Here is a 16478-nt window from a genome sequence, read left to right as displayed (position 1 = left end):
TATGCAAATGAGGTGTAGCGATATTCATCACCGCACCTCATTTGTGCATATGCTCTTGTGCAAGACAGGCCAGTGTAGAAGTAGCCCCAGAGTCCAGTCAGTGGAGCTTTGTCCTGCTGGGGGATGTAATATAGCCCTACCCTTCCTCACTCTTTGCCTGGCCTGCTCCTGTCCTCAGGTGGATGAGGATCAAGCCCCACAACCAGAGTTTGCAGAGCCTCCATCCTTGCCAGGTGTGGCACACTGGGAGCTTGGCTCTGCAGAGTCCCATGGTTCCTAGTGGTGGCTCAGCTCCGCAGCCACAATTTGCAGGGAACATGAGTTCAGTTGTGCAGAATTCCCCCAGAGTAACATGGGAAGGGAGATTGTATGGGTTTAATTGAACAGATGTACTTAAGGGAGTATAACTCTGTGTGGAGCTTGAGACTAAGGCCAAACAGAGCCATTATCACCCCGGCCTATCAGGTGGCACAGTTTTTGAGCTAGTTTAGGTTACTCTGTATAAATGAGTCCTCATTCTGTTAACAAAGCATATACACAGTATATGTTATTGCCCTAACTCACTTGTGTCAGATTTGCCTTTATTATAGAGTATTAAACCCAAGGCAGAATTCTATTAATAAAACTTAAGGTAACAGTCAAGCTTCCTCTTGGCAAGGATGATTAGATTTCTGTGTGTTCAGAATCTCTTGTCCCTTCTGTCTTGTCTTCTGTGCAGGGAGCGACTGCCTCATATGTTCCCTGTGGAATCTAATAAAACCCAGCTGTTGTGACTCCTGGCTGAAGTCAGCAAGATTGCTCTGCCACACCAGTTCCACTCTAGAAATGATTTTGCCAGGCATTGTTGACAGGGTTGCAATGTACTTCACAAGTTTGGAAACTGAGACCGAGACTCAGAACGCCGCCTCCAAAACAAACTTTTTATGCACTGCCTGCCATATTCTGCTCTAAAGCTTCAGAGAGGTAGCCGAGTAAGTCTGTAACAGGAAAAACTTAAAAAACAACAAATAGTCTAGTAGCACCAAAGCTTGTGATACCATCTACATGTTTTGTAGTCTTTAAGGTGCTACTAGCATATTTGTTGTCTTTTATATTCTGTTCTGTATAAGATTCTTACCTCACTGTCATCACACTAGATTCAGAGCACCTGCCAGTAGTGCATGAAGTGATGTGATTGACCTCTATCAGGTGATTAATTCCTGTCTTCAGTGTCTGGCTTGCCATGTTTAAACAGAATCTAAAACCATATAGGGTCACAGATTTATGTAGTTGAAAAAAGTATCCAAACATGATCATCCAGATAAAAGGACTCTTCTGAATACATAAGGTAATTTAGTGATGTTGGAAGTGTTCTTTTATCTAAGACTCCATTTTGTATAATACTCTTAGAACCATGGACAGAAAAAATCTCTCTGTATCTCTCCCTCTCTCTGCATAGAATCATTAACCACTAAGGGTGTGCTTTGTGAAAAATTGTTTGAGATAATTCCCTGTTGCAGAATAGCTAGAAGAGCTCTTTTTGTCTTTGTGCGTATCACATCAAATGATAGCTTTCATTTTTTAAAGAATGATTGATTGATTGCATATGCACTTGGCCCCCCTTTGGGATCTGAGTTCTGAACATGGGTACCTATGTTGAATAACTAACTACTGCATTCTGAGTTCTCAAGTGGCCATTAATGACATTTCAGAGGTACTAGGCTCTTAATTCAACCCAAATGGACAGGATCCGATAAGTAGAAAATGGAAATCCACAAAGTTGGTAGAAAGGCCAAAAACTGAGTGTATGGAAAAAAGGAAGGGTTTAGCCTTCTCAATTTTGTGTGTTGCGTGTGTGTGTGTCAGGATGAGTTTTCAACTTGAAGCATGTGTATAGCCCGTGGAAGGCAGGAGGCTTGTTTAAGGGCACGTCTAAACTACGGTTTTTTTTCCGAAAGAGGATGTGCAAATTCTGCAAGAATTTGCATATCTTCTTCCAATCTCACTTGCAAAAGAGGATCTTTCGAAAGTGAAAGTAGTCTGGGTGCAGTTTTTTCAAAAATAAGCATAAACCTCCTTTTTTAAGAAAAAGTGGTTTGTTTGGGGTGTTTTTTTTTCCCCCGAAAAAGGGTTTTTCTCCCAAAAAAACCCACGTCTAGACTACTTTCACTTTTGAAAGATCCTCTTTCAAAAGTGTGATTGGAAGAAGATATGCAAATTCCACAGGAATTTTCCTCTTTGGAAAATTCTACATAGTCTTGACATAGCCTAAGACTTCAAAAACTAGAAATCTGACCTCAAAGCCTGATGCATTTAAAAAAAAAAAAAACCCTCCTGATTTTAATTCAAATCGTGACTTTTTGTGAGGTCTGTCCCATGGTTTTACAGTTGTTGCATTAGCTATTCTCTCTCTCTCTCTGTGTGTGTGTGTGTGTGTGTGTGTGTGTGTGTGTGTGTGTGTGTGTGTGTGTGTGTGTGTGTGTGTGTGTGTGTGTGTGTGTGTGTGTGTGTGTGTGTGTGTGTGAAAAAATAAGGCCAATTAACAGTGATAGAGAAAACTTAATGTTTGCATTTCCTGATGCTTAGTGTTAATTGTTCAGTATTGTATTGGCAGAGATTTTTGCCTTATGCTCAACAGTAGTTCAGTTTTGAGACCTGTAATTCAGCTGGTAAACTTCTCCTCACTGAAAGGCTTTGGGGGCAAAGGGGCTAGTTCTAACATTTCTGGCAATGCTGCTCTTTGTTTTGAGGCTCATTGCTGAAGGGCTGTGCTAGCAGGACAGTAGTCCCTTGTCCATTTTGGACGGAGAAGACTGTCTTTCCAGTCAAATGATAGAAACTTCCTGGATATAGCAGTTGTCTTAAAGCTTTCAAATTTCTTAGCCAACATTCACCAGTGTGGTAAAGATGCTCGAGATCTGTCAATGCGACAGCTCCCACTGTGTTATTTGAGTGGCCAAGCTGCACCAGTGGGGAATTAATGCTAAGCTGCTTACTAGTGTCATGAAGCAGGAGGTGGGTGGGGGTGGAATTACAGGAGAAATCTGCCAAAATCATAAAAACCAATGAGCATGTTCAGAAACCTTCAGGGTCGCTGCTTTTTATCCCCCAAGGGCTGTTTAGATGTATGGCTAGCATTTTACAAAATGGGGAAAATGTCTTTTCCTGCCTCTCCGTGGTGCAATCAAAACTTGGCTAACTGAGTAGCTGGCAACTTTTCCTTCCACTGAAATTGAGATTTGCATGAATACTAAGCTGTGGTCAACACTTAAAATATGTGTCTACATAGCTGCGTTGGTCAGGGGTGTGAAAAATCTCCATCCCTAATGGCCATAGCTGTTCTAACTGAACTCTGCTATAGATGCCACCGGATTGACAGAAAAGCGTTCTGTTGACCTAATTATTGCCACGTGGGACAATGATGGGAGAACCCCTTCAGTTTCTGTAAATATGCTATGGGCTTATGCCAATTACCTATGGCACTGTAGCTATGTTGCTCTAGTGCCATAGTGTAAACATGGCCTAAACATGGAGATAGCCGCTAAAAAGCAGCAGATAAAGCATCTAGAAGAAAGTTTCTCGAAGGCGGAGCTAGCTACAAACTCAGTTGACAGCAAACACCAAGTACATGTACCATGTTGCCATCATACTATTTCTACAGTGTCCCTCCTCTGCTGATGAGCTATATGTTGCAATCTCTTCCATCATCACCTGTTCATCTCTGCTTCTACTTGCCCTTCTCTCTCCTTTCCCTATTCATCACTTGCTTCCCTTCCTGTGTCCTCTTTTCCTTTGTTTTTCCATTTAACAAATCCCCTCCAAAAATGTAAACTGCCTCACTTCATTTCTGTATTCACTTGCAATACATATAAATATGGAGAAACTTCTTAAAAAATTAGCACCTGAAAATGCAGTTTAGGACTGCCATAACAATAGCTTTTGCTGCCAGCGACGGCCATAATGATACACATAGGCACACATTTGGGAGAATATTTTTTGTTTAACCAGGCAGGTTTCAAAGTAGACCAATATAGCATTTAAACACAGACTGTATGGTTTTCTTAAAATCAGCAATTCCATCCTCAGCAACGCTGCCTTTCTGAAATGCTCATTGTGAGTTTTTTCTGCCCGTTCCATGGAACAGCTTTGAATTTTTTTTACCTACTTTGTGGTTATTTTAAGCTCCAGAAAACAATACAAATGTACTTTTCACCCTCTTCCATGCCTTTATGAAAGCAGAATCTATGCAGATAAAGCACAGTTGATCTGTTAGGGATTACTGTTTCTCAGTTATTCTTTTGGTCTTCCACATCATATCTTTATGTAGAATAATATTTAAAGGTGCAGGGTAGAACAGTAGGATCAAAGATTCCTGTGTGCATTGTAGAGTTTTTGTGACACAGGGACCACCTGTTCTTCTATAAGTTTTTTAATTGAATTTTTTCCAAAGTGAATTTTCGTGCTCATGAAAGCTGCTGGCTTTGACAGCCTTAGAGGTTGAAATCCTCTACCCATGTAGCCCAGGTGGCAGCAGCGTGGTCTTATGGTTAAAAAAGCATTAAATTGGAACCGAAGAGCTGTCTTCTGTTTTCAGCTCCACCACATGTAACCATGGGCAAGTCACTAGTTCTCTTTGTACTTCGGTTCCTGATCTGTAATATTTCTGTAATATTTCTGTATCTCATGAGGCTTTTACGAGAAGAATTCCTTCATTAACGGTTGAAAGGCACTAATCCTACACTGACAAGGATCTTAGAAAAGGCAATATTTGAATTTTAAAAACTCTTTCATTGTCCTTCAGAAGTGAAGCTCAACTATGACCTGACAGGATCACCTCTAGATAAAACAGTTGTTTTTCTTTAATTCCTGGCTCATCTTTTGAGAAGGCTAATTGTGGTGATGCTTTGTCACATGGATAAGTGTCCACTGAGAGCTAGACTGAGAACCACCAGACTTCTCACAGGCTACCAAAGCTCTTTAGATTGAGGACTCTTGGTCACTCCTTAGCACTTATGTATGTGAAAAGTAGGATCAGACATACATCTGTTTAATCTAACTATCTGTCTCAGGAAGTGTTCAGCATTGACTATTTCAGGGAAAACTCAAACCACATGGAATGCCTGTACCCAACTTGCAAAACTATTCCCGTGGTTAAGGAAAAAAGGAATTCCCGTTTCCTGACCCTCTCAGTCTATCAGCTTATTCCCAGAAAATTTCTCATTTCGTTACCTGTATCTATCACAGTGTGTGTAGTTGCAGGTTTTATTAATTATCATAAAATTGTTGAATCCTCTTTAAAATGAATCCAAACATCCAACCACTGTGGTTTTTCACTGATAAACTTTGGCAGCAGGAAATTCTACAGATTGGCTCTCATGCCCCTTTTATTGATTCTAAATGTACTGTCTCTCTCCTCCCTGTGCTGGCCTCCCAGCCTCTGATTAGGGATGTAAAATCCTATGTAATAAGTTAACCAGTTAAAAGTTAAGTTTAATTGGTTAACCGATTAAGTGGGAGTGGGTAGGAGGGGGGCTGAAGCACCCCTGCCTTTGGCAGGCCCTGCAGGGCTGGAGCACCCTCTGCCCATGGTGGCGGGCGAGGGAGGGGAGAGGAGGAGGGGCTGCTTCAGCCCCCGCTGGTTAATGTAACCAGTAAGCCTCACCCATTAAGGGTGAGGCTTACTGGTTAACTGGTTAACTATTAACATCCCTACATCTGATACACTTTTCTTGCAGTTCTGCCCCCAGACCTGGGTGCTCTCTGCCTCTGTAAGAGCTAAACTGAAGTTTTACTCTCCTCAGAGTCCATTTGCTAAGGTAAACAAATGATTTACTGACCTTTCTGCCTTACCACTGCAGACTGTTGCTGCTCGCGGGTGCTCTTCCTGTCCTATCCTTTAAATGTTCTTTACTCCATTTCAATGCCTCTTGTCTGGACAAAGCTTTATGACTTTGTAAAACGCTCTGACTGGGACAAAACCAAATGCTTTCCTGAGATCCTGATCACTTGCATCCACTGTTTTTCTCATGTCTAACCTAACAATTTGGCTGCATAATAAAAAGGATTTCAGCAGATTTGTCAGGCATGACCTTCCTTTTATGAAGCAGTACCGGTTGTCCTCTATTAAATTATGCATTTCCAAATGTTCTGCAATTTTGGCTTTTATCAACACTGTAATATGTTCACACAGTTGAAGCTGGATTTTCTGAGCTATGAGAATTCTACAAATATCTTTGTCACTTCCCAGTGCGGTTTACAGAGTTTTGCAAAATGCTTTATATAGAATTTTCCCTTCCTCTCCTAGTTCACTTAATTTGTGTTTTCAGATGATAAACTTCTTGAGATTGAGATTATTTTTTCGTGTATAACACTGGGCATCCTGCCTGTGTTTAATACAAAATAATATGATCATTGTTTGCTAACTATTCGTTCTGTATGCCTTATGTAAAATCAGTGGAAAGATTTCAGACCAATCTCAGCAAGAAGTGGTGTTGTCTAGGCTGTGGATATGGTACTAGACTGGGAATTGAGAGACGCTTGGTTCTTTTCTCCAACTTTCTCAATGCACGTCACTTAACCACTCTGTGCATCTGTTTCCCTCTCCATCCTTGCCTGCCTTTGCAGGACGGGCACTATCTCTCAAGACATGTCTATAAGGCTACGTCTATACTTCCCACGCTGGAGATCAATTTTCTGGCATTCGATTTAGTGGATCTAGTAAGGACCCACTAAATTGAACATTGAGGGTGTCCTCAGTTGGCTCCAGTACTCCTTAATTTGCTAGGAGTAAGGGAAGTTGACAGGAGCGTCTGCTCCCATCGACCTCTTGCTGTAGAGACAGAGCCAAGCTCAGCTTAAGGTACATCGAGTCCAGCTACGTTATTTTCAGAGTTGCGTACCTTAACCTGACCTTCCAGGTCTAGTACAGACCTGGCCTCAGGATGTGTGGCAAACACAACAGGGCTTCAATCTCAGTTAGGGCCACTAAGTGCTACTGTAAGACAAATAATCAAAATTCTTAGGGTACGGGTGTTCGTATCACAAAACCTCCAGGGCAGTCAGTACTAGTTGGCAGTGTTAACTGAGAGGCCAAGAACTCAGTGAGCCATTGAGACTCCCCTTTCAAGGGATAACCCCTCTCATTGGAACATGTCTGAGGGTAGGGCTTAATTATAAAGGTAGCTTGGGTGATGGATACACTGTTTTAACTCTCTCAGCACTCGAGTTGCCTACCCTGGGCATGAACAGCCACCCTGCAAAGCCATAGCCAAGTTATTCTCGTCTCACTGGTGCTGCACACCCCAGTGTGTGTCTGTGGGCACATCCAGAGAATCGTGGGAAAACTTGTCGTCTGTAGTTCTGGGCACAAAGGTGGGATTGCGGGAAGGAACTGGAGGACTATCAGTGCACACGGGGTGTAGACCAGGGTTTCTCAACCCATGGCTCGTGACCCAGAACTCGGTTTCCAGAATGTCAAAGGGCTATATGGGAGACGTGAGAGAGCAGGGTTGGGGCCTGGGAGAGGGCCTTGTGGGAGCTGGGTCCCTGCACCTAGGTGGGTGGTACGCCCTGGCAGAGGTTGTAGAAGGTCCCTGCACTTCCCTGTAATGGGAGCTTGTGGGGCTGACTGATCTCAGCTCCCCAATCTGGGTGTTGCAGCCTGGTACATGGGGCTGCAGCATTCCTCAGGGTTGGCCCAGCAGCCCTTCCATAGTGATGGCAGGGGGCCAGGTGAGCCAAATTTGAGCAAGTGATGCTGTTACTGCAAATTTCGTCTGACTTATTGTATGTCAGTGGCACCAGGCCCAACCTCAACAGTGTTGCAACCCTGGAGGCCGCAATGCCTAGAGCGAAGCACCAAGTCCAGCCAGCACCTCACAAGGGAAGCCCGAGGAACCACCACTCCGGTATGCTCGGTGTACTTATAGAATATGCAGACGAACACAGTACTAAGTATCATGGGTAGGGAATATTTAGTAATCCAGATTTATTTTGCATGAAAAGTATTTATTGGGTTGTGACAGGCCCCCTTCCCCGGGTTTACAAATAGGTCCGGAGCAGTGTTCTCCCGAATATTTTCCAACCATCAGCAGAGAGAGTTTTGGCTTGTGCACCAGTATTGAGGTCATGTGCTCTGGTGTGCGTGTGCCACCGTGGCACTCAATTTATGAACACACACACATTCCAGGCTGCTGGAGCAGACCCTGCCCTCTGGCCAATGCGGCATGTCCAGTTCCCAGCTGCTGGAGCAGACTCTCTTTTCCCCGTCTCCCCCACTGTGGGCCATGCGGCATGTCCAGCTCCCAATTGCTGGAACAGACCCCTCCCCTCCATGCTGCAGGTCCTGTTCACAGCCCCAGCCACCAGAACAGGCCCCGGTCCTCCCCTGCCACACAGCTGTGGCAGGTCCATACCCCTCACCCCAGCAGCTCCCTCACCATGCCATCTCAGCCAGCCCCGCCCACCGGAGCAGCAGGGGAAGACTTTTTTGTGCATAGTCACACAGGAACTATGGTCCTGAGCCCAAAAAGGTTACAAACTGATGGTTTATACTCTTGTGATCACTGGCTACTAGGATGATTAACAGCACAGTGAAGGTGGCACCTATGCTCGTATGTATGCCCTCAGCTGGGCCAGCTAGCATGAGGGTTGAAAGTACCACTAAACCTTGGGGTGGGGGAGGGCGGGTTTGGACCAATACCGGAGTAAGCAGCTGAGCTAACTGTGCATACTCTGAGACACATTGTTGTCTGATAATGCCTTTTTAATTGATATATAGCCCCTGTACAATCATGTGGAACATCTCTAGATCTGGCATTCGTTAGACGTAGGAGGGATGAGATTGGATGAATACTTTTTTTTCCCCCCTTATTAATAGACCAACGACTGCTTCCTTTATTTTGAGTTGAAGGTGCATCCCTTCCACTAGAGTGAAGGATTTGTTTTGATGGATTACCCTCAAAAGCTGCGGGGTTTCAGAAAGCGCTGAGGAACAATATAGTAATGCAAAACAAAATTCTCTCAGCTTGGTAAAATACTAATACATTCTCTCTCTTGACATAAACAACAAGGAGTTTGGTGGCATCTTAAAGTCTAACAATTTTATTATGCCATAAGCTTTCATGAGTTGCAATTTGTGTATCCATCAAATTCCCTTTTCCCCCTTAGAATTCCCAGATTCAAATAGTATACAGAGGGCTGATAAACAGACATGAAATGCCTCAGAGAGGTAGCCATGTTAACCTGTAACTTTAAAAACGAGTAGACCTGTAGCACCCTAGGAGACTAACAGAAATATACAGTCATGCATGAGCTTTCATGTGTGAAACCCACTTCATCAGATGAGTACATAAAATGGCTATAACATGGGTTCCCAAACTGGGGGGGGGGCCCGAGGCAACCCAGATTCTCCCCCCATCAAGTATTCCTGCCCTGTTCAGTTCCTTTTTTCCATTTTTTTTTTTCTTTTTTGCTCAACAAGTTTTGCTGCTATTTGGGGGGGGAGGGACGTGAAGATTTTTCAAAAATCAAAAAGAGGGGCGTGATGCCAAAAAGTTTGGGAGCCTCTGGGCTATAAGATTAAGTTCTCCCAGCCAGCTAGCACTAAAATACCAGAAGAAATGGAATAGAGGATACCTGCACTTTTGAATATGGGGCTTGTCTGCCTTTCACAGCATACAGTAGGGGGTCTTACTGAATAGTCATCTGTTTTTTTGGAATCATGGGTATCTACAGCAGCCTATGATGCTATTAGCACTTTCCCTGGTGCCAGAAGATTGGAATCTTTTCATTAGGATATGGACTTGCCATTGTTGTTCATGCCTTCTGTCACCTTGATATGGGATCCCACGTGCGGCAAACAGGGATAGTCAACAGATGGATGATGGCCAAATCCAGACCCGCCAGACCTTTTTTGAATGGATGCCAAAATATTTTTATTTCCGTCTTCTAATAATTGTTACTGTATGTATTTTTATTATTATTATTGTCTCTAGAGTCCTTGACTGTCCCTTGACAAAAATAATTGACCCCCAAAATGCATCTAATTCCGTGCGGCTGCTGGTTTGATCAGTAGTGCTTGTTACAGAGAGCTTCTTACAGTTCTGCTTCCAGAACTGCACTAGAATTCATTTCTAGGGACAGCTCAGTTGTTAATTTAAGTGCGTCAGTCTGTAAGAGCTCTCTCTCTCTCTCTCTCTCACTCTCACTCACTCTCACACACACACACACACACACACACACACACACACACACCCACCTACCTACCTACCTACCTACCTACCTACCTACCCACCCACCCAAAACTGGGAGGAACTTGGATTTATGCACCTTCAGGTCACGTAGCAGACTTTATCTTTTGTTCAGAGGTTTATTCTGGGAAAATGGGTGAATGGACTGTAATGACTAGCAAACGAGTCCTAGATTAGGTTTAGAAGGGAAGATTTCATATTTTGGACACTAGTTCTATTTTTGTACATGCTCCAACAGCTCCAGATGGTCACATCTTAAAATAAGTTTTAAATGAATACAGCACTTGTAGTTGTCAACGCCCTGTTTAAACGTTAATCAGTCTGGATCTCTGTGATGTCACCCAATATTCTTTATGAAAGTATGCTTAGGAATATGAATATGCCTAACTCAAATATGCTTTATGCAAAATATTTACTGTGACATATCATTGGAAAGCTTGTAATACACTGAATGTGTCTCTTCTATTTGTATGCATGTGCCATTCTTGAATCTGAAATTAGGAATATTGACTGTAGATATGTTATCATTCACATTGGGAAAAGCCTATTTCTGGCCCCTCAGGAGCAACAATGAAGAATCCAGATGCAGAGCTTATAGCCCATTAGCGAGAGACAGTGGGGGGTGGGGAGGGAACTGTCTTCCTGCAGATATGGTACAGACATCTGTTCCTGTCACCTGTTGCTGGAATCCATCTTGAATTTTGTACTTTTCCACAGAGCTGTTAGGCACTTAAACAAAGGCTTCCCACACCAGAGAATTTCTGTATAAGGCGAGGGAACTCAACAGTAATTGTCATCAACTGGCTTTCCTGACGGCCTCCCCACCCCAAAGGGATACATGGCAACACCTGAAAACAAAAGAACTGTAGTAAGAGGGGTAGAGGAGAACTGCTGGACTTATGTCAAAAGGGATATCTCTGTCCTGAGGAGGACCTTACCTCAGATAAAAATTAGGGTGAGAAATTATGATTTGTAACAAGTGCTCTTAATGTGTTAGACTTAGCTGGCGTGTTTTGTTTTACTTTGCTTAGTAACTAACTTTGATTTGTTTGCTGTCGTTTGCAGTCATTTAAATCCTGCTTGTTATATTTAATACAGTCACTTTTGTTTATTAATAAACTAGTGTAAATAATTGTCCCGGGGGAGGGACAATAGTTGTGCCTATTTCTTTCATTGATAAAGGGGGTAAGCAAGTTATGAGCTTACTCTGTATACACTTTATACAGAGTAAGACAGATTTATCTAGGGTTCTGGTCCCGCTGGGGCTGTGGGTGTTGTGTCATGTCCCTGTGACTGGAACTTTCCAAAGCTGAGATGATCTCAGTGTCTGTGTTACTCTGCTGTGGGCTGTGACCAGTGTTCCCTCTAAGCTGGATGGCAGCACAGCTTAGAGAGAACACGGGCTGTGACCCCCAACTCTGAGCTATTGCAGGAGGAGACTGGAGCATCTGGCTCAGCAGGACTGGGTGGGAGGGCAGCTCACAGGGCAGGTAGGCAGGCTCAGTGGTATTTTGGCACATCAAGTGACCGTCACCAGAGGTTCTCTGCCCGAACTCATATTCTCCTATGAATAAAATGGTGCTCAATTACAGCAGAAACTACAAGGACTCCAGTAGCACCTTAAAGCAGGGGTGAGGTGTCTTTTTTGGGTTGGGGGCTGCTGCCCCACAGGAAAAATCAGTTGGGGGCCACACACAAGAAGCCAAAAAAAACCCAAACACTCACTGATGTGTCCCCTGACTGAGAAGAAGAAAGACTTTCCCCACATTCCCCTCACACACCAAAGCCTAGTTGGGCCCAGGCTAGTTGATTTTGTGCGCTCCAGTCCCTCAGTAGGCATAGGCTCCCCAATGCTAGGAGCGGAGCCCTGAGCCTCAGGGGCCACATCCAGCCCCACAACCTGAGGTTCCCCACCTCTATCTTAAAGATTAACAGTGTTACTCAGGCATAAGTGTTCATGGGCTGCAACTCACTTCATCGGATGCATGAACTATTAATATTTAAGGTGCCACCGGACTCCTCCCTTTCTCTCCCCTCCTCCCCCGAAACAGACTGACACGGATCTCTCTGAAACCTATTATGGCAGAGAAAGGCATAGCAAGTACCAGTGGCTGAAAGCTGACCCCAGACACATTTTAATTAGAAACTCGCAGCAATTTGTAACAGACTGATTACCTGACTCGAGCAGACTACTAAGGGAAGTGGTAGATTCTTCATCTGAACATGTCCTCAGTGCAAGAATGATTCTGTGGCCAAACACAAGTTATACTGTAGTCAAATGCAAATTATTGGGTCCAATACAGGGGCCACTGGGTGAATTGTGTTGGCCACGTGCAAAGTACTACACGTAAGAAGGCCAGATTAGTTCATCTAATGGTCCTTTAGGGGTTTAAAGCTTGTTTTAAGCTGTAGGTCTGTCTGTTACCTTTGAGAGGAAGGATTGTTTCACAGTCAGGGCCCAGGCCTGGTGAGTTGGATTCTGTTCCTAGCTCCACCACAAATTCAGCCTTGGTACAACTTATTTTTTTTAGAACAGTGGTATTACACCAGGGTTGAATTTGGCCCATGCTGATTTAACGAGCCTCTTCCATGGGTTATCAGAGAGCTTTGGAATTAACCCCATGGGCAGCAGGTGAGCCCCACTCCCTCTTTCAGGAAGGTTAGGTCCATTGTCTCACCCCCTTCAGCTCAAGGCCAGCCCCCTCCCCCCCCATGGCCAGAGCTGCTCCTTCCTCACCTCTCCGCCTCAGCCAGCTGGACTGACCCAGAGGCTGTCCTGAGCCACACTAGCTGGTCTGACCCCCAGGTGGACCACATGCTCCCTGGCCAGAAATGAAGACCACCAGCTGGAGCTGAGTCCCCACCGACTTCAGTGGAGAGGAGAAATGAAGGTGGGCGGGGCCATCGCCTGAATTAGGGGAGGCTTATCTTCTCCTGGCCTTGAATACCCACCACCCATGATAGGGCCCTTCAGCTCCATAGCTCAGACCTCGACCATTTGAGCTAAAGGAGCAATTCCATTGTCTTACAGCAGTAGTAAGTTTTTAATGGATCAGCTGCTGGGATAGATGCAGCATGCATTCAACCAATGGTGTTATATGGCCTTAAACTAGCAACTGAAACTTCCTGTGCCAGAGTCTCCTTCTACAGAATAAAGGCAAGACTTTCCTGCCTCACAAGAGCATGGAGGTTTTTAATTCATCATTTGCTACAACGTTGTAAGATCTTTATAGGGAAGGTACTAGAGAAATAAAAAGCAGTGTTATCCCCTTTTCACCAGCCTAACTCATTGAAAAAGAAAAAAGCCCTACACAATTAAAAAGGGGAAAAATGAATCTCTTTTCCAAAGAAAGGGCTATCATGAAATCTTAGCCAAAAAACTTCCTTGTTGCTTTTGCCAGTAGTTATGGCTGAGGGCAAGCTGGATTTCCAAACACCTAACTGCACAGAGTGAGAAATGAGGAAAACTGAAGTGGTTCCCAAGAACATATGAGAAAATCTGAACTAAAATGAGAAAGATATCATGTCAAGTGAGACAAATGCGAAGTTGATACTTCAGTGCCTCGCACATCCACTTGTCCTTGGCACAGAGAAAATGAGATTTTTAAAATCTGAAAAACAGATTGCCATGAGGACTCATCATTGTAAATTTAAGCTGCCTTTACAGTTACTTAAGATGAGAACAGGATTGTTCATTACATTCAGTTCTACTATTGTGGACATGACTTCCATATTAATACTGAATTTGTTTATATTGCCCCTACTAGGAAAGGAGAAAGGGAGGTATATGTTTCCCTTTATTATTAACAGTAATTTATTCAATAAATAATATGAAGAGGGCAAAGGTTTGTAATTTTTTCTTGTATATCATCTGTAGATTACAGTGGCACCTGCTTTTGCTGCTGTGATTAAGGCTGGGTCAGCACATTGGTGTATAATTAAAGGGTGGGGGCACTAATGCACCCTTGTAGAACTTTGTTGATGGCTGTAATCATGTTATGTAGGCAGAATGACCTGGTCATAATCTAGAGAAAGTAGCCAATAGCCCATCATAAGACAGGATTTCCAGGTCTCTCCTCCACGTCCTATTCCCTTTCTATCTCACTCTTCTCTCCTGAGCTTCCGGTCTCTCGCTCTGTCTTTCTCTCTCTCTCTCGCTCTCCTACTGCCTCCCCCCCCCAGCTCTCCTCCGCCTCCTGCCTCTCTCTCCATCTGTCTCTTTCTCTTCTCCCCTTCTTGCCTCTCACTCTCTCCACTCTCCTACGCCTCCTCTTTGTCTTCTCCGCTCTCCTCTGTCTCCGTCGGGGATGCACGTTCGTCCAGGTCACGCCCCCTGGCCATGTACATCATTGCCCCACCCCCTTCCTCTCCCGCCGTGGCGCTCGGCTGACTTCTGCGCCGCTCAGCCGGGCCGCCGCGGGAGAGCAAGTGGCTCACATGGCTGTTTGTGCCCCGCACTCCCCATGCAGCACGGGCTGCCCAGAGGGAACAGACAGCATTTCAGGCAACAGCGCCACCCAGAGGGAAAAGCCAGCATTTCAGCAACAGCGCTGCCCAGAGGGAACAGCCAGCATTTCAGCGTTACAGACTCTCAGACATTGGGCTACTATATATATGATATGGTCTAGATCAGGACTGGGCAAAATACGGTCCAAGGCCTGGATCCATCCCGCAAAGCCACTGGATCTGGCCCGCGGACCACACTGCAGTAAAGTGGTGCAGGGGTCTGTCTTGTGTCTGTCTTGGCTCTGGTACCAGAGTTTCCTGTCATCTGAGCACCTGACTGGTCACTCAGGAGAGATTCAGATACTGCCCAGCGGATTAGCAGATTGCCCACAGCTAGTTTTTTTGTACACCTTTGCCTATGCCCTGGTGCACATAACATTTATTGCGCATATGGATGGAAAAGATTAGAGAGAATGTTGTCTGGTGAATGTTTAGATCAAGGTCTTAAGTAACAGTGAAAAGAGAGTGCTTATACAATTGGGGTAGGTGACACCAAGCCGGGAAAGGTTTCAAGTGCTTTGGAGGATAGGACTAGAATTCAAAATGCCTTTGATGGATTGAAGAAATGTTCTGAAAGCAAATAAGTTGAAATTCAATTAAGGCAAGTGCAAAGTACTACACGTAAGAAGGAACGAAATTCAAGATGCGGAATCATTGGGTAGGCAGTAGTACTGCTGCAGAGGATCTGGGGCTTAGAGATGGAATTTGAGCCAACAATGTGACGGAGTTGCAAAAAAGACTAATCTCGTTCTGAAGCGTATTAATGAGTCAGATGTGAGACCCGGAAGGTAATTGTCCGGCTCCATTTGGCACTGGTGAGGCATCGGCTGGAGTGCTGGGTCTGGTTTTAGATGTCACACTTAGATATAGACAAATTAGAGTCCATGAGAGCAGCAAAAATAATGAAAAATTTAGAAAACATGACCTATGAGGAGAGTTTAATATATTTGTATATTGAGTTTTGAGGAGGGAACCTGTTAATCTTCAAATATTTTTTAAAGAAGGCGGGGATCAATCATTCTCCATGTCTGCTGAAGGTGCACAAGAATAAATGCTTACAATGTGCAGCAAAGGGAGGTTTATATATTAGGAAAAAATTTCTAACTATAGGGGTAGTTAAGCTCTGGAATAGGCTTCCAAGGGAGTTTGTGGGTCCTTAGAGTAACCACAGGAGCAGAACTTGTCAGAGCAGGTGAGATGAAACAGGAAAGAGAAGTGGAAACTAGTGGCTCCTCCAGCTAATATAGGTGCAATACCAAAAGCCTCTGGAGAATTTCACAATTGGTCCTCTTTGGTCAAAAGAAAAGTTGGTCTAATGTTGATCAGGGAGAAATAGCTCTCTCAAGAGACTCTCTGGTTGGACTAAGCCTAAGGAGGAAAACAATGAAAACATAAAATCATAGACATGTAGAGCTGGAATGGACCTCAGCAGGCTATCTAGTCCATCCCCCTGTGTTGAGGCAGGACCAAATATGACGCAGACATTGTGACGCAGACTCACAAGCTTGTTGCTCTTTTTGGATGCTTCGTCCCCTCTCTTCTTTGTTTGCATCCTGCTGTTTCCCGTTCCTTGTAATGTGTCAGAAATCTGTATCATCCTTTCTTGTCTATAAAATTCTTGTCTGTGCCTTGGTCATCTCCCACGTAAGTCACTGCAACCTTCTCTTTTCTGGCTCCCCCCAGGTCACGTAGCTCCTACTCCAGGGTTGCAAATTGTGTTTTGTGGCAATGGAAAGTGATCTT

General features: G+C 44.3%; 1 protein-coding gene across 13 annotated transcripts in view; it reads left to right on the top strand.

Moving 5' to 3' along the window:
• The window catches only part of HMBOX1 (homeobox containing 1), a 161376-nt gene that overhangs the window by 46245 nt on the left and 98653 nt on the right, over nt 1-16478 (top strand). Inside the window, exon 2 of one of the 13 annotated variants that reach the window (XM_025190993.2) lies at nt 5715-5795. The exons of the other annotated variants lie outside the window; for them this stretch is intronic. The gene's annotated coding sequence lies outside the window, so the exon portion shown is untranslated. The remainder of the gene's footprint in view (nt 1-5714; nt 5796-16478) is intronic. 13 annotated transcript variants of the gene reach the window in all.

This window comes from Pelodiscus sinensis, chromosome 3, assembly GCF_049634645.1.
Source record: "Pelodiscus sinensis isolate JC-2024 chromosome 3, ASM4963464v1, whole genome shotgun sequence".
NCBI classification, from domain to species: domain Eukaryota; kingdom Metazoa; phylum Chordata; order Testudines; family Trionychidae; genus Pelodiscus; species Pelodiscus sinensis.
The sequence above is the reverse complement of the archived record's forward strand: the minus strand, read 5'-3'. Positions and strand labels throughout refer to the sequence as shown.